Genomic DNA, 24,304 nt, shown 5'->3' with positions numbered 1-24,304 from the left:
ATAGCAATCTCAGGATTACTACCAGTGCTACGTGTTAGCAAGAGTAGAAATAACAAGATATAGCAGATGAATACGTGGCTGAAGAAATGGTGTATTGGTGAGGAATTCAGATCCCTGCGTCATTGGGACCTGTTTTGGGAAGGTGGGACCAGTACAAATAGGATGAGTTGCTTCTGGGCAGGACCGGGATCAATGTACTCGGGGGGGGGGGTATTGTTTGCCAGTGTGGTTAAGGAGGGTTTAAACTAGCATGGCAAGGGGATGAGAAACCTGAGCAGGGAGACAGAGGAGGGGGAAACAAGGATAGAAACAAAAGTCAGAAAAGTAAGAAGCAAAAGTGGTAGGCAGAAAAAACAAGGGTGATAAACAAATGGGGTCATAGTGCAAAATAAAGCTGAGATGACTAACAAGGTTAAAAAGACAAGTCTAAAGGCATTGTTTCTTAATGCGTGGAACGTTCACAATAAGGTAGATGAATTGACAGTGCAAATAGATATAAACAGTTATGATATTGTTGCAATTACGGAAGCATGGTTGCAGGGTGAGCAAGGATGGGAACTGAATATCCAGGAGTATTCAATATTTAGGAAGGACAGGCAAATAGGGAAAGGAGGTGGGGTAGCATTGTTAGTAGAAAATCAATGCAATAATGAGGAAGGATATTGGCTCAGAAAATCATGATGTGGAATCTGTTTGGGTGAAGGTAAGAAACACCAAGGGGCAGAAAACATTGGTGGGGGGTATCTATAGGCTCCCAAACAGTAATGGAGATGTAAGGGAAGGCATTAAGCAGGAAATTAGAGACGCATGCAATAAGGGTACAACTGTAATCACGGGCGGCTTTAATCTACATATAGATTAGACAAAACAAACTAGCAATAATACTGTGGAGGAGGATTTCCTGGAGTGTGTACGTGATGGTTTTTAGACCATTGAGGAACCAACTAGAGAGCAGGCTATCCTAGATTGGGTATAGTGCAATGAGAAAGGATTAATTAACAGCCTTGTTATGCGGGGTCCCTTGGGGAAGAGCAACCATAAAATGATAGAATTGTTCATTAAGATGGAGAGTGAAGAAGTTGAATCTGAAACTAGGGACCAGAATCTAAATAAAGGGAACTATGAGGGAATGAGGCGCGAATTGGCAGTGATGAATTGGGGAATTATACTAAAAGGATTGATAGTGGATAGGCAATGACTAATACTTAAGGGATGTATGCATGAATTACAACAATTATTAATTGAGATAAAAACAAAAAATTGCGGATGCTGGAAATCCAAAACAAAAACATTATTACCTGAAAAAACTCAGCAGGTCTGGCAGCATTGGCGGAGAAGAAACAATTATTCATTCCTGTCTAGTGCAAAAACAGGAAAGGTGGCTCAACCATGGATCATAAAATAAATTAGGGATAGTGTTAGATCCAAAGGGGAGACACATAAAATTGCCAGAAAAAGCAGCAAGCCTGAGGATTGGGAGCAGTTTAGAAATCAGCAAAAGTGGACAAAAAGATTGATCAAGAAGGGGAAAATGGAGTATGAGAATAAACTTACAAGGAACATAAAAGCTTCTATAAATATGTGAAGAGAAAAAGATTAGTGAAGACAAATGTAGGTCTCTTAGTCAGAAATGGGTGAAATTATTCTGGGGAACAAAGAAATGGCAGAAGAATTGAACACATATTTTGGTTCTGACTTCACAAAAGAGGTCAGAAATAATTTCTCAGAAACGTTAGGGAACCAAGGGCTTAGTGAGAGGGAGGAGTTGAAGAAAATCAGTATTATAAAAAAAAATGGTGCTAGAGATGTTATTGGGTTATTAACTAAAGACAGAAGAATCCCCAGGTTCTAATAATCTACATCCCAGAGTACTAAAGGGAGTGGCCCTGGAAATATTGGATGCAATGCTGGTCATTTTTCAAAAATCTATAGATTGTGAAGCAGTTCCTACAGATTGGAAGACGGCAAATATAACCACGCTATTTAAAAAAGGAAGGAGAAAAGAAACCCAGAGGATTACAGACCTAACATCAGTGATGGGGCAAATGCTAAAGTATGTTATGAAAGATGTGGTAACAGAGCACTTGGAAAGCATTAATGGGATGAGGCAAAGTCAGCATGGGTTTATGGAAGGGAAATCATGCTTAGCTAATCAACTGGAGTTTTTTGAGGATTTAATTAGTAGAATAGATAAGGGAGGACCTGTAGATGTAGTGTATTTGGATTTTAAGGAGGCTTTTGATAAGGTCCCACATAAGAGACTAGTGGGCAAAATTAAAACACATGGAATTGGGAGTAATATACTGGCATGGATTGAGAATTGGTTGACAGACCGGAAACAGAGAGTGGGAATAAATGGGTGGCGGGCGGTGACTAGTGGTGTACCGCAGGAATCAATGCTTGAGCCCCAGCTATTCACGATATATATGAAAGACTTGGATGGGGGAACCAAATGAAATATTTCCAATTTTGCTGACGACACAAAACTGGGCGGGGTTGTGAGTTGTGAGGAGGATACAAGGAGGCTTCTGGGTGATTTAGACAAGTTGTGTGTATGGGAAACCATATGGCAGATGCAGTATAAATATTAAGTTCTACGCTTCGGTATGAAAAACAGAAAGGCAGAGTATTATTTAAATGGTGATATATTGGGAAATGTGGATGTACAAAGGGGCCTAGGTGTCCTTGTACACCAGTCAATGAAAGTAAACAGGCAGGTGCAGCAAGCAATTAGGAAGGCAAATGGTATGTTGGCCTTTATTGCAAGAGGATATGAATTCAGAAGTAGGGATGTCTTACTGCAGTTATACAAGGCCTTGATGAGACCACACCTGGACTATTGCGTGCAGCTTTGGTCTCCCTACCTAAGAAAGGATAAACTTTCCATCGAGGGAGTGCAGCGAACATTCACTAGGATGATAACGGGGATGGCAGGACTGTCATATGAAGAGAGATTGGTTCAGCTGGGCATGTATTCACTAGAGTTTAGAAGAATGAGAAGGGATCTGATTGAAATGTATAAAATTCTAATAGGGCTAGACAGACTGGATGCATGGGGGATGTTTCCCCTGGTTGGGGAGGCTAGAACTAAGGGTCACAGTCTCAGGATATGGGGCAGGTCATTGAGGACTGAGACATGGAAAACTTTCTGCACTCAGAGGATGGTCAGCTTGTGGAATTCTCTACCACAGAAGGCTGTGGAGGCCAGATCACTTAGTATATTTTGGAAAAAAATTGATATAATTTTGGATATTATGGGCATCAAGAGGTATGGAGAGAAAGCGGGAACGTGGTGTTGAGATAGAGGATCAGTCATGATCATATTGTATGGTGGAGCAAGCTCGAAGGGCCAAATGGCCTACTTTCCTGCTCCTAGTTTCTATGTTCCAATGATGAGATGGTGGCACAGTGGTAACATCACTGGACTAGTAATCCAAAGACCCAGGCTAATCCTCTCAGGACATGGGTTCAAATCCCACTTTGGCAGCTGGTGGAATTTAAATTAAATTAGTAAATCTGGAATTGAAAGCTAGGCTCAGTAATAGAGACCATGACAAGTATCATTGATTGTTGTTGCAGAAAACCCATCTGGTGCCATTCTTACCTGCTCTGGTCGACGTATGACTTCAGACCCACAGCAATGTGGTTGACTCTTAAATGCTAGCAAGTCACTCAGTTCAAGGGCAATTAGGGATTGGCAACAAATGCTTCCCTTGCCAGTGATGCTCACAACCCATGAAAGAATAAAAAATAAATAAATTGGTTGCTCACCACCACAGTTTCAGTTTGGCCACAATGTAAAAATGTGAGCCAGGAAAAATTAAGCATTCCAAGCCCAATCAAAGCATGCCATATTGTATACAAACGTCAACTAATAACCCTTGTGCATTCCTTGACAGCCTGTCTTCCAGGTGAATTTGCCTATACTACTGCTTCTCAACAGTTCTACCCCAGTTACTACAGCATGACTTGGGGGAGGCTGCTGACTTTCAATGGGGGATACTGTAGGATGACCTCGAAGGAGATCAAGGCATGTAAGGTCCTGCTTCAGACCGCACCATATCGGCATGAGTTGGCATTGACAGGCAACAGAAAGAGCTCTGGTGTAATGACAGTGGTAGGAAGATGCATGCTGTCGCCCTCAGAGAGGACAGCGGGTTCATGTTCCATGGAGCCACTGCAATCACTCCCTTGGGGCAGTGCCTCAGCAATCCTTGTAATCTGCTAGAGGACAGATTACTGGACTGCTGTGCCACTCTGCAAGCTTTTTTAAACACTGGCACCTTCAGTCATGATGACAGAAGCCTGAGATTGGCTGGCAGCAAACTAAGGTTGCATGACAGAAATTTGAGCTTCAGGACCCAGACATTAGGTGATGTCATGTTCTTATGGAATGGCGGAGCAGGCTCGAGGGGCTGAGCGGCTACTCCTCCTAATTCGTACATTCATAAGTTCGTATGTCTGGCAGTCTCCTCTATGCTCCTGCCCTTTGTGTTAACTCAACTGATACCTGGCATGGGAGGTTTACCTTATGAGGAAATGTTGGATAGGCTGGGCCTGTATTCGTTAGAGTTTAGAAGATTGAGAGGTGATCTTATCGAAACATACAAGATCATGAGGCTGACTTGATAGGGTGGACACTGAAAGGAAGCTTCCCCTTGTGGCAGAGACTAGGGCCCAGAATTTTGCCACGATGGAGAGTTGCTCCATCTTTGCAAAAATCCCAAAGATGGCTGGAAATCCTAAGTCTCATCCCCAAAACCAGCATTTCCCATCTTTGAGGGGACGGGACTGGAGTTGGACCAGGGTTCACACATATGTGAATCATGGAGGCAGCTGGCCATTTAAATCACCAGCTGCTGCCACAGAAGTGGGATTTTTGGAAAAACAGGAGTGTGGAATCCAGAGTGTGCAGAATAGAATTTGTCAGAGGAGGTCTGAACTTGGTGTATTCTTATGGATAGCTGGGGTACCCCTTTGGATAGGGTCCGACACACCTTTGGGAGAGCTAGGTTACCCTCTGGGATTGCTAAAAGTGAACTTGATTATGCGCTTTTTACACACAAACCCATTGGAACTGTCAAACTGTAAAAGAGGTGTCCAGCTGCCCAGGAACCGTCTAGCTGCCAAGGGGTTGTCCAGCTATCAAACAAATGTCCAGCTGTCATGGAAATGTTCAAGAACTGTCCACCTGTCTGGGAACTGTCCAGCTGTAAAGGAATTGTCTAGCTGTCAAGAAAGTGTCCAACTGTAAAGGAAGTGTTAAGGAGCTGTCCAGCTTTCAAAGCCATCATAAGCTATCCAGGAAGTGTTAAGGAATTGTCCAAGGATACGAGGTGAGTTAGTATTGGGGGGGTAGGGGCAAATGGTGGTAGAGGGGCATGGGTTAGCATGAGTTAGCACTAAGTTAGCAAAGGGGGCATGGGGGCAATGGATGGGTAAAGGGACATTAAGTTTTAGTTGGCATAACAGTGTGAGGGGCCATGGTGTGTGTTTAGAGGGTAACTAAGTTGGCATATGGGTGTGAGGGCTTTCTGGGCTGGGTGGGAGGCATGGGTTGGCATACATTTTAAGGGTGTGACATAGGGAATGTGTGGGGGCGAGGGCTGGAGGGATATTTTTGTGCTTTTTAAAACTTTAGTCACAGTGCCAGGGCGCAGAAGCAGGCCTTGAGCTCAGCCCACCTTTGCGCCTGGCAGCCTGCGGATTCATCCTGGGATCACCAACCCCAACTCCCGTTTCAACGCACAACGCAGTCCCCTCCGGCCCCCCACCCCACCCCCAACCAAAAATTCCCAGCCTGAGGATGAAAATCTGGGCCAAGAATTAAGGGACACAGTTTAAAAATAAAGGGTCTCCCATTTAAGACAGAGATGAGAAGCATGTTTTGTCTCAGAGGATTGTGAATCTTTAGAACTCCCTTCACCAAAGAACGGTAGAGGCTGGATCATTGAATATTTTTAAAGCAGAGGTAGATAGGATCTTGACTAACAAGAGGGTCAAACGTTATTGGGATAGGCAGAGTGTGGACTTGAGGCCACAATCAGATCAGCCATGATCTTACTGAATGGTGGAACAGGCTCGAAAGGCCAAATGGCCGACTCCTGCTCCTGACTTGTATGTTCATATGCTTATTGAAATTGTATACAAGTTCCTGGCAGGCCTGTCAGTGCGCCAAGCATTCCATTATCCCAACACCAATCTCTGTAACTTGCTTGTCTGAGTCCACTCCAACAGAACTTGTGTGTGAGCTTGCTGTTCAGGAAGCTGTATCTTTGCTACCCTTGCTCCCTGTCCTGTTTGCAGGCCTCCCATGTCCAGTGTATCCCACCTGTAAGCTACCCTCTAGATTTTGAGCACTATCAGTATTTGAGCTGGTGACTGAATGTGAGATTGAGTGATGGTGTTTTCTTGCTCTTCTTATTATTTCAGCTTTTTAAAAATTAATTTACAGGATGTGGGAGTCGCTGGCTAAACCAGCATTTATTGCCCATCCCTAATTTTCATTGAGAACGTGATGATGAGCTGCCTTGAACCGCTGCAGTCTGTGTGGTATTGGTACACCCACACTGCTGTTAGGAAGGGAGTTCCAGGGTTTTGACTCAGCGACAGTGAATGAATGGTGATATATTCCATCTGCTGCCCTTGTCCTTCTAGATGGTAGTGATCGTGGGTTTGGAAGGTGCTGCCTAAGGAGCCTTGGTGAGTTTTTGCAGTTCATCTTGCAGATGATATACATTGCTACCACTGAGCGTCGGTGGTGAAGGGGGTGAATGTTTGTGGATGGGGTGCTAATCAAGCGGGCTGCTTTGTCCTGGATGGTGTCAGGCTTCTTGAATTGTTGGAGCTGTACTCATCCAGGCAAGTGGAGAGTATCCCATACTCCAGACTTGAGCCTTGCTCTTCCACCACTACATGGGCCATGTTGCAGTTCTTTGGGTATCTGAAAGGACAGGTCTCCTTCATCTTCAGTTTTGAAATCAGAAGGGATTGTGGAATGAGGGGGAAGTAGAGTATGTGAAGGAGCATTAGCTGTAAGTGTACCATCTATTGCCCAGCATCATCACTAGCCATAGCCTCAGCAATGGTCTCCAGTGTTGGTGAGCACAATGCATCCTCCAAAGGGAGTAAAGACATCCAATTGTGTCTGACCCCCACAAGTTAGCACCTGCTGCCTCTGGTGGTGCCCCACTTTGTTTTGCAAGAGAGATGGAAATGAGTTAGTAGATGTGGTGAAATCTGAATAGGTGATGTGGCAGACATGCTAAATTGGCTAGCACTGCACATAGCTTATGATATATGCTAACTATGTGAGGGTAAGGTGAGGAAATGAATGATAGGTGTGCATCCCAATTAATAAAGGCTGTTCATGGGTGAGTGATTGGTATATGATGCATTGAGCTTTGCTTAAGGCTAGGGCACCTAGTGGATATGGCATTTGAAGATGCATTCACTGACATTGACCACTTCTGTGAGGTAGTTGATCTTTATGCAATACTGTATCCAGGTTTGTGGAGCTTGTTTCCTAGCATTGATTGCCATGGATATCTGGTTCCACTGCCTTTTTGCAGAGTTTGGAAAGTGCCCTCGCTCCATATGGATAGAGCACATCTCTCCTCCTCTGCACCTTCTCAACTAAGGCCTTCAGTGCAGTGTTGGAAAACCTTGAACCTCATGCTCTCTCATATTGTGCAATTATTTAATCTTTTCCAAATCGGAATCAGTTTTAGAATCAAATCTAACACCTCCTCCAGCCACAATGCCACACCTCCTCTTTAAGAAGTGCAGGCTGGCTTTAGTTAGTGCAAGCTATCTTTAACTGGTTCTAAGTTCTCATGATTTTGAGTAGCCACTCAGCATTAGTGCTGACAATGGGCTAGAACCATGTTAATGCGATAGTAAATGTGCCTCTCTCTTGTTGCCTGGTAGCTTTCCTTGAAATGCCACTTGGGCGTGGGAGTTAGAGGTAACAAGACCTCTGTCATTTCAACTACATCAGAGGAGGTTGCAATACCTCTGCTGTTCCGATATTGTGTGGTGTTGAGTTCACCGGCTATTGTAGGTGTGGCAATACCGGATGTTCTACACCATAGTGAGTTGCACCATACCACAGTCCCACCGGGAACAACTTTGCCAAAGTGACTGGCCAAGAATGTACACCCTAAGCTTGAGGGAGACAACCACTTAAAATGAGACTCTGTTTGGCTGCAGGTAACATTCAGTACTCAGGGTGGAGGTACATGGAGATCCATACAGCTGCAGGCCTGCCAAGGGATAAGTGTCCTCAGCCCATTCCACCAGTCAAGAAGAAGGAAATGGCAAACTAATATCTCTCAGGAACCTAGCAGTCTGCCAAAGGCGATATCCAGAAGGAAGTTGGTGTCCCTTCCGAATCCATGGCTGTTGTTCTTTCGTGGCGGTGGTGACAAAACGGATTTGGTTCTCGGGAACTCCAAAGAGACTTTTCCCTTGACATGACTGATGTAAGCTAATCCCCAATGGGTGGGTAAAGACTTACACTGATTTGCCAGATCCCCAATTTCTGGGTATGATATCAAGCATTAATGATGTAGTGAAATTGTTTGTCCTTGTTTTTTGTACTGTTTTGTGGTTTATTTAATAAACAATGCATCAGATAATGTGATTATGGGCAAATGTCTGCAGACAAATTGAATAACTAACCTGAACCAGCTCCATTTCTTTGTTGGTGTGATTTTCCAAACTTGATTGACATCAATGTACAGTTGTATTGCATGAGGTCAACTCTGTACAGCCGAGCCATTGCCTGTGGTTGTGGTCAATCTTGAAGTTAGTTATGACGTTGACGAGCGATGTAAGAACTTGGAACGGGCACCCTTGTGGCACTGCAAAATAGCAGGGAGCATTAAGTTTGTGTGCTGCCTTCATCCATTGCATCGGCACGAGTTAATCCTGCATTGTGGCCCATTTAAATCGGGGTGGGGGGGGGCTGCTATCAAATTTTTTGCCCCCTGGATGTGTAGCACTAGGACATAAATTAAACTGAGGAATTCTGATAATCATAGATCTTGCCAGTAAAGTTCCAACTGTTTTCAACATCAGCAGGGCCCTGTGCCACAAATTTTCAAGCTTATTTTAGTTATTCCCTAACATGTTGAAATTAATTTTATAATGTATGTGCTGCACATTGTATTGTAAACACGGTACGTTGTAATAGTCAGTGAGCTTTACGGAACAGATTAGGCTATTCTGTACATTGACTTCCAAGGTCAGGCAGTGGTTTTAATGTGCAGCTCTGTATCTGAGCCTGGTTTGCTTTGTTTGTGCCATCAGAGTTTGGAAAGTTACTGTGTTGTGTGTTTCAAGTATTTGGCCTCTGAACTGTGTTATCATCATGCTGACTAGCCATTGGGAATGGTCTGTTTTCAAAGAATTGCTTCTGGTTCAGTCTCAAGGGAGTATATGCAAAAACAAACAACAAACTGTCCAGCATTTGCTGTTTTTATTTCAGATTTCCTGCATCTGCAATAATTAGCTTTTGAACAAATTATGCAATGCTGTTTGGAATTTTATTCTTTCAAGCAGAGCTCACCAGTTTCAAACTGTAATAAAAAGGTTAACTTTGGGACACACCATAAATTGGTCCTCCTTCAGAAGCAACCCCAGAAACCATGGTGCAGAAGCACAATTCTCTGGGTGCTGGAAACCTGAAATAAAAACAAAAAATGCTGTAAATACTCAGCAGGTCAGGTAGCATCTGTAGAGAAAGAAATAGAATTAACATTTCAGGTTAATGACCCTCCATCAGAAGAATGCTGTTGGGCATCAAAGAAGAAGATTGTGGGGTCTGGAAGAGAAATAGGTTCAACTGGTGGCTGTTGGGGTCAGGAAAGAAGATTGCAGGAGTCTGAAATATTGTTCGGAGGGGATCTGAAGGCTACCAGGTTGTGGGGGAAGATCAGAGGGGGTCCTGGAGATCAGAGTCGAGGGTGATGTCAGGAATCTCACGATCGGAAGTGGCAGTGATTGTGGTAAGTACTTATCTGTTTTTTTTTATTTCCTGCTGTTAAGTGGTCATACTTTGTAGTGAGGCTATAAGCTACATTGTGTAGCTTTTCAACCATAGGAAACAATGCAATTGAGCCTGATCGTGTTCTCACTCAACATTTATTCTGCTTATAGCAGCAGCAGTTTCTTCCTTTCCCTGTCTATAATTTTAGGGAAGAAAGTCAATTTTAGTGATGCCCTCAGTGCTCTGCTTGAGATCTGCTGACTCATTAGGAACTTGTACCCAAGCCTGGAACCTTCAGGGTCTGTGTGGTTTTGGGTCATGCCATGTGGTGGATTTATTCAGTGAGCTATCGATGGGTGTCCACCACCTTGGAGGTAAAATGCAATTGTGTTGATGAAAGGAATTCTACTATTGGACATTGCATATTCATCAACTGGCAACATGCTACTGGAGACATCCATATCACATCTTACAATGAGAAGAGAGTAAGTGATGTCAGCAATTGGCCAGTCAACTGTCATTACAGGAGAATGATGGGCATCCTTCCAAGTTCTTTCAGATTGTGTATCTCCACAGAAAATTAAATGCTGAACTCTGTCTCCTTTGGCTGCAATGCAATCCAACTATTTCCAACAATACAAAATATGTTGAAATGCTCTCCCACATATGCTGTATGAACAAAATGTACATTGGCAGAAGAAGATGTTTAACCAATGTACGCTCTGAAAAACATCAATAGAGCATGCATTCCAATAGATAGTTTAACATCTCATGTAAGCTATAAAACATTTCTATTGAGATTTGATATGCAGATATAAAGCAAGTAAGCTGCTAATTGCTGTGATTGTGAAGAGTTATGGATACAAAAAATGAGAAAAATGTGCTAGTTTCCACATTAATTCTGTTGCTGACATTCTTGCATCACTGTAGGTTGTACTTTTCTTTTCTTCCAAGCACGTCTGCTCAGAGGATTGCCATTTGCCAGCTGGAAAGGCAAAAAAAAAGAAGCACAAAGACTCATGAAAGACAAATTGTCACTGGATTTAAAAAAAAAAGCTATTCCCAAAAGGGCCCAGAAACAGTAACTTTTAAAATCTGTGGGCTGATGGTTGGCTGAGAGATCATCTTTCCATTAGATACCCTGAGTGTGCTGGGGCCTGGCTTTCGGGATGACTGACAGTCACAAAATTGGAAGGCATGTGTCCTAATCCTGCAGAACACATTGTTGAGGCACCTGCCTCCTTAGCACAAGGACTTCCAACACTAGCCCTAACTGAATGGACACTTTTCTGCCTTATTTTGTGGTCCAGTAAGCCACAACTGTGTCCAAACACTGTGAATGTCGCATGGTAAACCTGTGTTTTAAAATTATTTTCAGTATTCATGTCAGACTTCCTTCATTTGTAGGATTTTTCCATTTCTTTAATGTTTCCATTTTCCCATTTTTTGTTTATGTAGGCTCCACACAGAGCCTTTCTTTTAGCTATCTGTTTGTTCTTTCCTTTCCTGCTAGGTCTTTCCATTATCTCATTGAAGATCTTATATATCAAGCCTGGAAATGTGACAGTGAGGAAGATAGCAGCAGACCTTAGGTTGAGGTCTTGGACAGATTGATGAAATAGACAGATACATGGAAGATTAACTTTTATGCAGAAAGGAGTAACGTGATGTACTTTGGAAGGAAAAATGAAGACAGTAATAAAAATTGAACGATGCAAATTTAAAGCGTGTGCAGGAACAGAAAGACTGAGCGAACACATGCACAAATCTTTTAAGGTGAATGAAGAAGCAGAAGAAACCATTTTAAAGGTATCTGATGTCCTTGGTTTTATACATTAAAAAGCATAGCAGGAGGGAGTGTAGTGTAGTGGTAATGTCACTGGCACTGGCACTGGATTACTAATCCTGTGGCCCAGGCTAATGCTTTGATGGACATGGGATCAAATCCCACTCTGGTGGCTGCATAACTTTTCATTTGGTCTTCAATTAATAAATCAGGAATATACAGCCAGAGCAGAATTTTCCGTGCCACTGGTGTGGGGTGTGTTTGGCTGCGTCAGCAGACAATATGGCAGGAATGCCAAAAACCAGTTTCACAATGTCGTGAAACTAGTTTGCAATTGTCTGCTCAGCCCGTCAATGGCAGGCTGCGTTTGCCGCCATCTGACATCAGGCACTTCATTGTAATATATCTGCATATTATTATAAGGCCATCCCCCCACGCTGAATGGTCTTGCCCATGTTGGCGTGATTGCACGCTGATGTGTTTCACAACAGCATATATAAGGCGTGTACTTGGTGGGCTGCACTTCGAAGGGAACTCAGATGTTAGTGCACAGTAATACTGTGCAGTGCTCATGAGGGTCATCTGTTGGACTTCAAGGTTGAGGCGTCTCATATTCAGGAAAGGGCACAGCCAAGTCGCTTTTTCTGGGCTGGCTGACAGTGCGGCACTGGGGCAAGGGGCGCCCTGCGGTTGAGGTGACTTGGTGGGGGCAAGGGCTGCACTGCAGGTGATGTGAATTGGGGTGGGGGCAAGAGCTGTACTGCATTTGATGCGACTTGGTGGGTGGGGGACAAGAGGTGCACTGCGGTTGACCGTGGTGCACAAGCACATGCAGGGTGGTGGGGAGGGAAGCAACCACGCATTAGGGAAACCTTGTATAAAGTGACCATTCCTCCCTAGCAGAGGCAACTCAGGCGCAGCCACATTGACGTGCTTGGAGTTGGGGCTGTAGCTTATCTGCCCACTCAAGCAATGCAGAGGCATGAAAGTGACACTAAGTGTTCCAAGGGCAGAATTTTTAGGTCGGTGTGTGAACAAGTGCCCAACCCGATTGCATGCAAAATCATGTGGCTTTTGGTCAGCCGACGCCCATGTGTGTCAGAACTGTGCCCACCATCGATAAAGAGACCATTAAAAAGGCAATTGATACCAATTTTTCACTGCCCATGTGATTTCACATTCATTGCACGGGTAATAGGGGCAGGTGGGCAGCTGACAATTTGCAAAATCTCATCCAAGGGCAGGATAAAAAGGTTCAGCAGCATTGCCAGTGTGAGTGATGAGGATCTTGGGAGATAGTTTGCTGCTGGTTGCTTATTGGTACTTGGTAGCTTAATCTCTGTTTGGGGCTTCGTTGTCAGCATTTCCAGGCTTCACTTCAGGACTCATTGGTCTCTCCAAGGCCCCTAGAGGATTCAGATCATGTGGACCCTTCCAGATATAAGGCAGCCTTCTGTCACCCTGGTAATGAGTGTTGTGGTCTCCACTGGAGGCACCTCCTCTGAGGAGGAAGAGAAGGGCAGAAGGGGAAGGAGGCCAAGCATCCCAGTGCAGCTTCCAGGGGAGTAATCTGTGGGAGGAGAGATGCAGGCACAAGGGTTGCAAGGCCAGTAGGTAGTCCAAAGCATTAGGGGCTGCAGAAGATGCCTCTATTTGTCAGATGATTGAGCCTGACATCACCTCTGACTTTGCAGATGGACACCCCATGCCAGTGGATCTGTAGGTCACAGTGGCCCTCAATTTCTATGCCTCCGGCTCTTTCCAGGGGTCAGTGGAGGATCTGTGTGGAGTGTGCCAATCAGCTGCCCATAGTTGAGTCAAGCTGGTGACAGAAACTCTGTTCAGGTGGGTATTGAATTTCATTCATTTCTGTAAGTAAGAGGTGAGCCAGGCTGAGTGAGCCAGAAGCTTTGTTGCGATTGCTGGGCTTCCCCACATCTGGGGTGCAATCGACTGTACACAAGTGGCTAATAAGGCACCAGCGGCTAGGCTGGGTGCCTTCATCAACAGGAAGGGGATACTCCCTGAACGTGCAGATAGTGTCTGACCACAGGATGCATATTCTGCAAGTCTGTGCAAGGTACCCTGGCAGCTCCCATGACGCTTACATCTTGAGACACTCAGAGGTGCTGAGGCTGCTCAGTGCTCCAGACTGAATGGATGGCTGATGGTGACAAGGGCTATCCATTGAAAAGGTGGCTTATGACACCTCTCCGCCATCCAAGAACAGAGGCAGAGCTGCATAATAGTAGGAGCCATGCATCTACAAGGCTGTGATAGAGAGAACATAGGTCTTCTGACTATGTGCTTCTGATACCGGAACCATTCAGGGAGAGCACTACAATAACCCCTAGAGTGGGCGTCAACGATCGTGGTTGCATGCTGCCCTCTCCACAATCTGGCACTGGTAAGGGGGACCCACTGGAGGAAGAGGATCTTGATGCAGCTCCACAGGCCATAGATGATGAATCCAGTAGTGAGTCAGAAGAGAAGCACGGTGAGGACATGGAGGCAGACTTCTGTAACCTTCAGGGAGGCAGGGACACCAGAGACACCTTGATCCAACGCACCATCAGCTGGGCTGCCAAATAGCCGCTCCCACCTCATGCCAGGGCTGCCACCTCCATCCAGGGTGTCTGGAATGACCCATTCCCTTGAACCCAGAGTCTACTCCGTGCCTTTGCAATAAAATTTAGAGCCACCTCGTCCAGCATTATATACTGCCGTACCCTGCACCAAATAAATAGAAAAGGTGAAGCAAGCTCAAGCTATTATGAAAAAACTTATCACATTTTAACAGTCCAAACAAATTAACAGAACCTTCTCTGATCTTCAACCCCAGACCAATACACATAAACAAAACATTGCACAACAGAAGATCACCCATGAACAGTCCCTCTTGTGCTCATTGTGCCTTAAACTTATGTTTGTGAGTGCCATATCTTGGTGCCCCTCCCCCACCCCCCCCACCCACCGCCATTGCTGGCAGCAGCATTGGAGGCAGCTGCTGACTCTGCTGCCTTGTTGGCATAGGTGACCTTGGCGGTTGTCCTCTGGCCATGGGAGCCTGTGCTGGCCCCACCTGGGATGGAGCGGCCAGTCCCACAACTGGCATCTCCCCAGCCTCATCAGATGCCACGGTTACTGACAGATGTGCAGAGGAGCTGCTGCCGTCATCCAAAATGCCCTGAGAGGCACCCGCAGAGATGACAAGCAGCTTGTGCGCCAACATGAGGTCACTCTGAACCTCCCTGCTCACCATTGATGGACGGGCACCTAGCTTGGACACTGGGTGCCACATCCATCTCCAACACCGACACTGACCAGCTGAGGTCAGTGCCTGTGTGAGGGCTTGCAGGTCCGAGCACAACCCCAGGAACCCCTGATTCTGTTCCTGGAGTTGCCTCTCCATGAGAATCGCCACTCTCTCAATGGAGGAGGCAGTGCGCTCGGCCATGAGGGTCAATGCAGTGCTGATGCTCCACATGGACTCCTTCATAACAGAGACCATGGCACACATACCCTCATGGATCATCATCAAATCCTCCATGACATCCAGCATCTGGCGCCTAATGGACAACTCCAGAAGTTCATCACCTGCCTTCAACTCAGCATCGCCCTGGTCTCCAGCAGTCCTCCGACTGCCGGTGCCCTGGGCACTCCCTGCCTTCGCCTGCACCTTAAGCGAGTGTGAAGTGACCTCACCGCTGTGCACTGACATTTTAGCCGCCAATCTAACAGCCCCCAAGGTGCTGGTATCTGTGCTGAGCCTAGTTCAGAGAGGAGTTGTGACGCAGGTACATGTGGAGCCTGGCGGTCCTCTGGTGTCAGGGGTGGTTCTCCAGGGTCCTGTGATTGGGTGGGTGGTGGCAAATCTAAGGGAGAACAACAACATCATTAGTTTGAGTCATCGCACTGTCACTGTGCATGCCAGGTACCCTGGTGAGACAGTGGTGCCATCGTCTTTCAAAGATCCAGTTTTGAAGCTCCCATCATTGATGAGACTATGCCAGAATGTTTGCACCATCCAAAATTCTCACCTCTGTGCGCTGCACTCTTACCTTCGTCTGACACCCCAGCCCCTCTGTGGCGTCTTGACTGAGGTGCATGCTGCAAGTCCATCTCCAAGGCATCCTGCTCATACCTCATTAGGATTAGGAGGCTTTGGGGTCCTCCGCTGCTCCGCAACCTTTCAATGTTGCTATGGCCTGTCTTTTCCTGATAGGAGAGAGAAGCATTGATTAGCCCACTTTCTACCTGCAGCTCCATTGCAGCCTGGCCAACCTGGCCTGAGCAACACCTTGCAGGACACATCTGAGTCGTGGCCCTTGAGCCGCAAGGTGCTCAGTCCAAGCAGCCAGGGCTCATCTCCTTGTCCAACTCAAGTGTCATTGACAGTGGCACTCAGACTCTAACACCCCTGAGCTCCATGGGGGGAACGGCCAGCCTTTAACACTCCAGCACACTGATCCATGCCAACATGGTACTCACCCTTCCTGAGTGCATCAGGTCATTAAACCTCTTGCAGCATTGGACCCAGGTGCGCTGCACAACATGGCTGCTGATCAGCACTGATACCTCCTCCTAAGCTCTTTTGGTAAGGTGTGGTGGCCTCTTCCTTCCATCCCTGGAGACAAGGCTGTCCCCCCTGGCAGCCACCTCCTCCAGGGGGACTGTTCAAATATCAGATGGCCAAGTGCCCACCCGAACTGCCCTCCTGCCTGGCATCTGCAGCGCACTTGATGCCATAGCTTCATGGTCACAACGCTGAAGCTGTGTTCGTCGCTGGCAGCCTTCAAGGGGTTGCCTGAGCCATTTTTAAACTGGTCACTGGGTTTCCATTGGACCCAGCGGCTGACCCTGCCACTGCCTCGCTCTTCCTGACCACTGGGTTGCCTCGTTTCGCCCTGGGCAGCCTTAATTGGCCTGCCAACGTGAAATCACTGGACCACTCGCGGGCAGCGGCCTGTTTCCTGGGATAGGCAACAAATGATAGCCATGCAAGTGATGCCCACATTCCATTAAAAAAAAGCAAGGGAGTCATATAAAGCTTCAAATATCACTGATTAGACCTCAGCTGGAGTTATTGTCCAATTCTAGATCTGACACTTAATGAATGATGTCAAGACCTTGGGGAATGTGCAGAGGAAATTTACAAGAATGGTACTGGGAGGAGGTACTTGACTTGAGGAGAATAGAGAAGCTGAGATTGTTCTCCTTAGAGGAGAGAAGTTTAAAGAGGGATTTAATAGACGTGTTCAAAATAAAAGGTATTTTGATCAAATAGATTGGGAGAAAATGTTAATACTGGCATGAGGGTTGATAATGAGAAGGCTCAGATTAAAAATAATTGTTTTTAAAAAAAAAACAGTTGAGGGATGAGAGGAATTGTGTTTTATACAGCGAGTTGTTATGATCTGCTTGAAAGATTGGTGGAAGCAGCTTCAAAGGACTTTCAAATGGGAGTTGGATAAATACTTGAAACAAATGTTGTCTGTGCAGTTGTTAAATTTTCTGTTTGCTAGACTTTGCTGTGTGGGAATTAGCTGCATCATTACATATGAACAGTACTTCAAATTAATTCACTGTTAACATACTGAAAATTTGTATGGCAAGTTCTCTCTTTCCTTTCTGTAGCAAGCCAATCAAACTGGTTGAAGGCCAGTATTCAAGACCCAAAACAGTTCAGAAAATAAAGCCCATCCTGACTGATAGTCAATGGATCCAGGACTCAGCAGTTTTGAAACTATACCCTACTACAGCTATGGATGCTGAGAGACAAGGCTTAATTTATTGTTTCATCAATGTACTCTGCTGCCTCCCAATTAATCCAAGAATGGCTTGTCTAATTCAAAATCAGCTAGAACATTTTCAATGATGCACCATTATTTATGATTTGGACTATCTGTATAACTCTTGTAATCCTCCAAGATTTTTGTGCAAATTAAAATCTGCTATGCTGAATTTGAGCTTCAAAGGGATAGAGAGGCAGTTGAAATGTAAGTTATTACTAGAAGACTATTGAAACGGTTCTTTTTAAGAGAATTGTAAATTCTGTAGAAATATATGAGGCAGAAAAAATATAAAATTATGGGTTTAATTTGGGAGACCTGTCAGAAAGGAGCTTGGCCTATTTAAAAGCAGAGACTTTGCCATACATGGTAACCTGGACAGAAAATAAATGTTACATTTATAAGAAATAAAACAATTAATGTCAGGCAATCCACTATTCTTCCATATGGAATAACCGAAGAACATAAGAATATAAGGAATAGGAGCAGGAGTAGGCCATTAAACCCCTTGAGCCAGTTCTGCCATTCAATGAGGTCTGATCTTTTACATTAACTACACCTTCATTTAAAACAGCGTTTTGGAGCAATGATTGCTTAGTGTGGACAACAACAACAACAGCCATTGATAACAACTCGCATTTCTATAGCACCTTTAATGTAGAAAAACACACCAAGTGCTTGTTCCAAGGTAAGGAGGGCCTATTTTCTTTCTTCCACTGTCTGGGTGCACCGCAGGCAGAGCACACCCATTGTGGGCCCCTCATGACTTGTTTGAACCTGCCTGAGCAAAGGTTCAATAAACACTAAATTTTCCTCCAAGTGTCTCAAAAAGAACAGCATGTGCAGGTTTTTTATTTCCTTTCTAGATTGTGCTTGACCTCCAGCACCAGGCTGTCCCTTCAACAATGCCTTATTTAAAACTTGGCCTTACAGAGTTTTCACAATCATTGGAAATATGTTTCCACTGTGAGAAGCAGGTTAAACACTTGCGCTTAAATTGTACAGTCACTGTTTTGGGGTACTTCTGAGTGAGAGATAAAGGCCTGAATTTTCATAAAGACGGAGAGCCTTAGCCAAAATAGTGCCGGAGACCCGAACCCTGGCACCCACCATTATCATTTGGGTGAGGGAGGGGTGGGATTAGGAATGGGGGCGGGCTGTAGTTTGCACATTCTTGGTTCACGGAGGAAGCTGCACTTCAAACGTCCAGTTATGTAACTGGGGTGTCCAAAACACGACTTGTGGACTTTAGACCTTTCAGGATCGTTCTTTAGGGCAGTAGGGTACCCTTTTGGATAGGTCCAGGAACACCTTTAGGAGAAGTCAGGTGCCTTTTTAGAGAGATCATGTGCTCTTGGGATCGTTAAAAATAAATGTGAATATGCATAAAATACGGATAAACTCATTGGAACTGTCAAGCTGATTGAAACTGTCAAGCTGTCAAGGCATTTAAATCTCCTGACCTTTATTTTTAAAAAAATAATCTTGTAGTTTAAAAAACAATGCTTGCTATTTCATGGGTTTTTATGAATTAAAGATTTTTTAAAATAAAAATGAAGTCTTCAACAGGCACTTAAAACTTTATTTTATTTAATCTTAGCATGGATCCTGAGGTCTACATGGTGGATACTAGGTGTGTTGGCATAGGTAGATGTAAGGGAAAAGGATGATGGGGCAGACATGGGTTGGCATTAGTTGGCACTAAGATGGCATCGAGGCTATAAAGAGTCATGGAGGGTGGTAGAGGAGCACAGGCTGGCATGAAGGGTATGAGGGCCCATGGGAATGAGTTGGCATGGATGGGGCTGGGGGAGTGTGGGGGTGGTGAGGGGATGTGAGGGTTGAGGGCTGGAGGGCAGTTTTTTGTTTTACTGTTGTTTTTGCTGCTGGAGTGAAGTCCTGGAGCACCTGGCAGTCTCTGTGTCTGCTTCTGAACTCTTTCCACGGGATGTGGGCCTGACTCCTGCTAACACCTGCCCAAAGCCCTCCTCCTCTCCAGGATGAAAATTAGACCATCTGAGGCACCTTTTCCTCATTCGGGTTTGCGGAGCTGGGAATTTTCCCATCTCTGAGCTCCTGACTCGGGAGCAAAAGTTCAGGCCGAAGTCTAACATCTACAGAACTAACTTCCAAAGCTGCCTGTGTTCAAGTTGTTACTTCCCCTTCTGTACATGTGGGGTACTCCACCCAGCCACTCAGCAGTAGGAGAATGCCAGGTATGGGATTGCTGATGTTACCTCTGTAGTTCAGTTGGAGTGAGGTCTTCAGTTTGAGACCAGGATCACTTTCTTGGCAGCTCCAGAGTCCCTTTGCAACACTGAAGAGTCTGGGAAACGTTAAAAAGTGATTAGGGGATTGTGTAATTTTGAGGAACAATGGAGGTCCTTTAGAGAAAAGCATATAATTCAATGCACTAAAGCAATTTGCTGGTCATTACCAATTGTGTAGTATTCTGGATCTATTCAGTAGAATTGAAGAAAACTCCATGATTGTACATAAAATGCTTCCAAATTATCCAATTGCTCGGTATAATAATAGTTGACATTTCACTGCCAAATTTTGCTGTACATTCTCTGTAAAATATACTATTTCAAGAGTCTTCTGATTCTGTTTCAATTGAATGATGGATGGGTTAGGCTGTGATGCAGAGATCTGCAAGCCAACTATATTTATTCACAGAAATCTTAATGCGAGTTTGGATCCCAAGCCAAATACAGAGGCTTTTTTTGGCATTTTATTTATCCATTTTATCAGGATCAGCTGAAGCAACAAGTCATGAACATAATTTTTTAAAAATTGTAACTTCAATCAAAAACTTTACCTTTTCACCATTTGCTGACTTCGTTACACCATTCAACTCTGAGGGTGTTGTGGAAGTTTTGGGGGCATTGTTACCATTATGGGACCATTATGCTACGTCACTCCATCACAAACCAGCAGTGGGCAGTGCAAATATCTGCATTCCCAACTGTCACAGCCATATTGACATGATGATATTGTGGCACTTTAAAAAGGTATATTTTTTAGAAACTATACTTCAAAAGACTGAATATCAAGGTGGCTCCGAGAGCAGCCAGCCAGATTTGTGCATCAGACTGTGCTTACCTTTCGAGAAGACAAAGGCAATCTTTAATCTGATGAAAGCAAAATACTGCAGATGCTGGAAATCTGAAATGAAAACAAAAAATGCTGGAAAATCTCAGCAGGCCTGGCAGCATCTGTGGAGAGAGAAACAGAGTTAACCTTTTGAGTCCGTATGACTGTCCTTAGAGCTAAAGAGAAGTAGAAATGTGATGGATTTTATACTGCTTAAGAGGGGGTGGAGGAGGTGGATCAAGAGAGAAGGTCAGGGATAGGTGGGAGCTAGGAAGAAATTGACAAAGATGTCATGGGCACAAGGCAGAGGGAGTGTTAATGGTCATTGTAAAGAGTAACGAAGGTGATGATAGTGACATTAAGGTAAGAGCAGAATGTATTAATAATGGAACAAGGGTCAGCGCCATGTGAAAGCACAACATAGAAACCAGGGACAGATGGCCCTGTGGTTTCGGGTTGTGGGGGATGTGTTGGGGGAAAAGGATTTTTTAAAATGATTAAATAAATAAAAAATAAAATTAACAAAACTTAAAATTAAAATAGTAAAAAGCAAAAAAAAAAACTGGATTAAAAAAGGGGTAAAGATGGAGGAGAGAGTTCATGATCTGAAGTTGTTGAACTCAATGTTAAGTCTAGAAGGCTATAAAGTGCCTAATCGGAAGATGAGGTGCTGTTCCTCCAGTTTGCATTAGGCTTCAGTGAAACATTGCAGCAGGCCAAAGACGGACATGTGCGCATGAGAGCAAGATGGTGTTGCAAGCAAGTGACAGGAAGGTCAGGGTAATGTTTGTAGACTGAGCGAAGGTGTTCCGCAAAGCGGTCATCCAGTCTGCATTTAGTCTCCCCACTGCAGAGGAATTTGCATTGGGAGCAGTGAATGCAGTAGACCAAATTGAAGGAGGTGCAAGTGAAGCGCTGCTTCACTTGAAAGGAGTGTTTAGGGCCTTGGACGGTGAGGAGGGAGGAGGGAAAGGGGCAGTTGTTGCGCTTTCTACGATTGTGTGGGAAGGTGCTGTGAGGAGGAGATGAGGAGTTAGGGGTGATGGACATGGACCAGGGGTTCATGGAGGGAATGGTCCCTACGGAATGCTGTTGGGGGATGGGGTGGGTGCATGAGGGGAAGTTGTGTTTGGTGGTGATATCAGCTAGAATTGGCTGAAATGGTGGAGGATGATCGTTTGAGTGCGGAGGGTGGTAGGGTGAAAAGTGAGGACAGTGGTTCTGGAAGGGAAGGGAGGGGTGAAGGCAGAGGTGGGAAATGGGTGGAAAATGGTTGCGGGCCCTGTCAACTGCAATTGGGAGAGTGGGGGTACCCTCGGTTAAGAAAAAAGAAAGACATGTCAGAAGTGCCATTTTGGAAGGTGACATCATCTGAACAGATACATCGGAGGTGGAGGAACTGAGAGAATTGGATGGGGTCCTTACATGAAGCAGGGTATGAGGAGCTGTAGTTGAGGTAGCTGTGGGAGTCAGTGGGCTTGTAATGAGTATTGGTAGACAGTCTATCACCAGAAATGGAGACAGAGAAGTCAAGGAAGGGAAGGGAAGTGTTGGAGATGGACCATCTGGTGGTCAGAGAGGTGTGGAAATTGGAAATAAAATCAATATATTTTCCAGATCAAGACAAGAGCATGAGGCAGCACCGTGTTAGGAAATAGAGATCATTTAAGAACGTTATATTTGTATTTGTGCGTGTTAGGAATATGGTTTAGCTTTAATGTTTAAGTTTGATTTGTATTTCTGTATTTCTGAGTCAAGTAAGGGCAAATTGAGTTTTAGTTTCACTTTAAAAGGTGCTTGCATTTCTAATGAGAGTTTTATGACTGTAGACTAAGTTAAGCAAACAAGAGTAGGAAAAAGAATCAGTGCTGTTGCCTAGCAGCAGGGGTCCAGAGAGGCAGGCCCCTCCTACAGACACACACAGAAAAACTGAAGAAACAGCAGTTTTCAGGTGTTTCTGAAGACAGCTGCCAGGCAGAAGCAGCCTAGAAGGGTAAGATAGCCAGTTCCAAGTTAAAAATTGGTTTAAAGTAGCTGCCAGGAGAAACTGCAGCAAAATGGACAGATAGCAAGTCCCAAGTTAAAGAAAATACCCCAAAATCCAGGAGAGTGGAACTGGAGAAAGTCCCAAGAAAACCTTCTAGTCAAAGAAAGGAAACAGACCTGGAAAAAGGTCCTGTTAATGAAGAGTGAGGGGCGGAGAGAAAGGCTCCAAGCTTCAGATTTAAAGAGAAAAAAGTTGCAGAAAGCAGGTTTAAAGTGAGAACAGCTTGTAAGAGGGAAGAAGGTCCAAAGAGATGGCTGAAGGTCTGTAACACTTTGCTACGGGTATGTGAAGCAGTGGTGCACTGTTGACAGCTGAGTCCTTGAGGCAGAGTGCGTGGAAGAGAGCTTGAATGCATGTGGTGGCCCAGGGAAGAGGAACATCGGAAGGAGAGTTTGAAACCCTGGAGATGAACCCTTGCGGAAGGCTTCTGAGGGAATGTGTCGGTTTGGGAGAAGACTCCAAAGCAAGATCATGGAGACTGGAGATTGGAAACCCTCGAATGAAAGACAGAGTTCTGTGATACTGGTTGGCTCATGGTGTGGCAAGTGTCTGAGGGGAGTTGAGGAGAGATCTATAGTATCTGGCTGAGGTGGCATCTGTCACTTAGTCTCAGACTGTGTTGTGACTGACCACAGGTTGTCATAGGTTTATATGGACTGTGTACTTACTGTGAACATTAGAGTATAAGATAGCTTTTTTTTAACTTGTGTTATCCTTACAAATCTGTATATATCTGTAAAGGTAGAGCTGTAAAGGGTGAAGGAGTAGTGTAATATAGTTCATCTTTTCTTGTTTAATAAATTTTTAATGCTTTTGTTAAAAGTTCATTAGTTGGCTCCGGTGATTCTGTTCAGTAGCCCCTCCCCACCCATCTAAACAAACAAATAAAAGTTAGGATCTATCAAGCTGGGTTCCACTCTGGGATCATGCTTGTTCAGAGGTAACCTCAGCTGGGATCATAACAACCAATGCAGTCATCGATGTACCATAAATGAGTTGTGGGAGGGGGCCTGAGTAGGACTGGAATAAGGAATGTTCCACACACCCCACCAAAGGAGAGGCATACCTGAGACCCATGCAGGTATGCATAGCCACACCTTTTATTTGAAGGAAGTGAGACAAGTTAACGGAAAATTTGTTCATTGAGAGAACAAGTTTAGCCAGGCTGAGGAGAGTGATGGTGGATGGGCATTGTTCAGGCCTCTGTTCAAGGAAGAAGTGGAGCACCCTCAGACCATCCTGGTGGGGGATGGAGATGTAGAGGGATTGGATGTCTATGTTGAAAGGAGGCAGATAGGGCCAGGGAACTGGAAATAGTTGATATGACATATGGCATCAGAGGAATTGTGCATGTAGTTGGGAAGAGACAGGACAAGGGGAGAGAGAATGGAGTCCAGATAGGAAGAAATGAGTTCCATGGGGCAGGAACAGGCTGACATGATGAGTCTACCGGGGCAGTCCTGTTTATGGATTTTGGGAAGGAGGTATGCGGGTTAGGAGACTGAGGTTGGAAGCTGTGGAGGGAAGATTTCCAAAGGTGATGAGGTCAGTGACAGTCCTGAAAACAATGGCTTGACATTCAGGGTGGGGTC

This window comes from Carcharodon carcharias, chromosome 6 (assembly GCF_017639515.1).
Source record: "Carcharodon carcharias isolate sCarCar2 chromosome 6, sCarCar2.pri, whole genome shotgun sequence".
NCBI lineage: Eukaryota > Metazoa > Chordata > Chondrichthyes > Lamniformes > Lamnidae > Carcharodon > Carcharodon carcharias.
Note: the sequence above shows the minus strand (reverse complement) of the source record.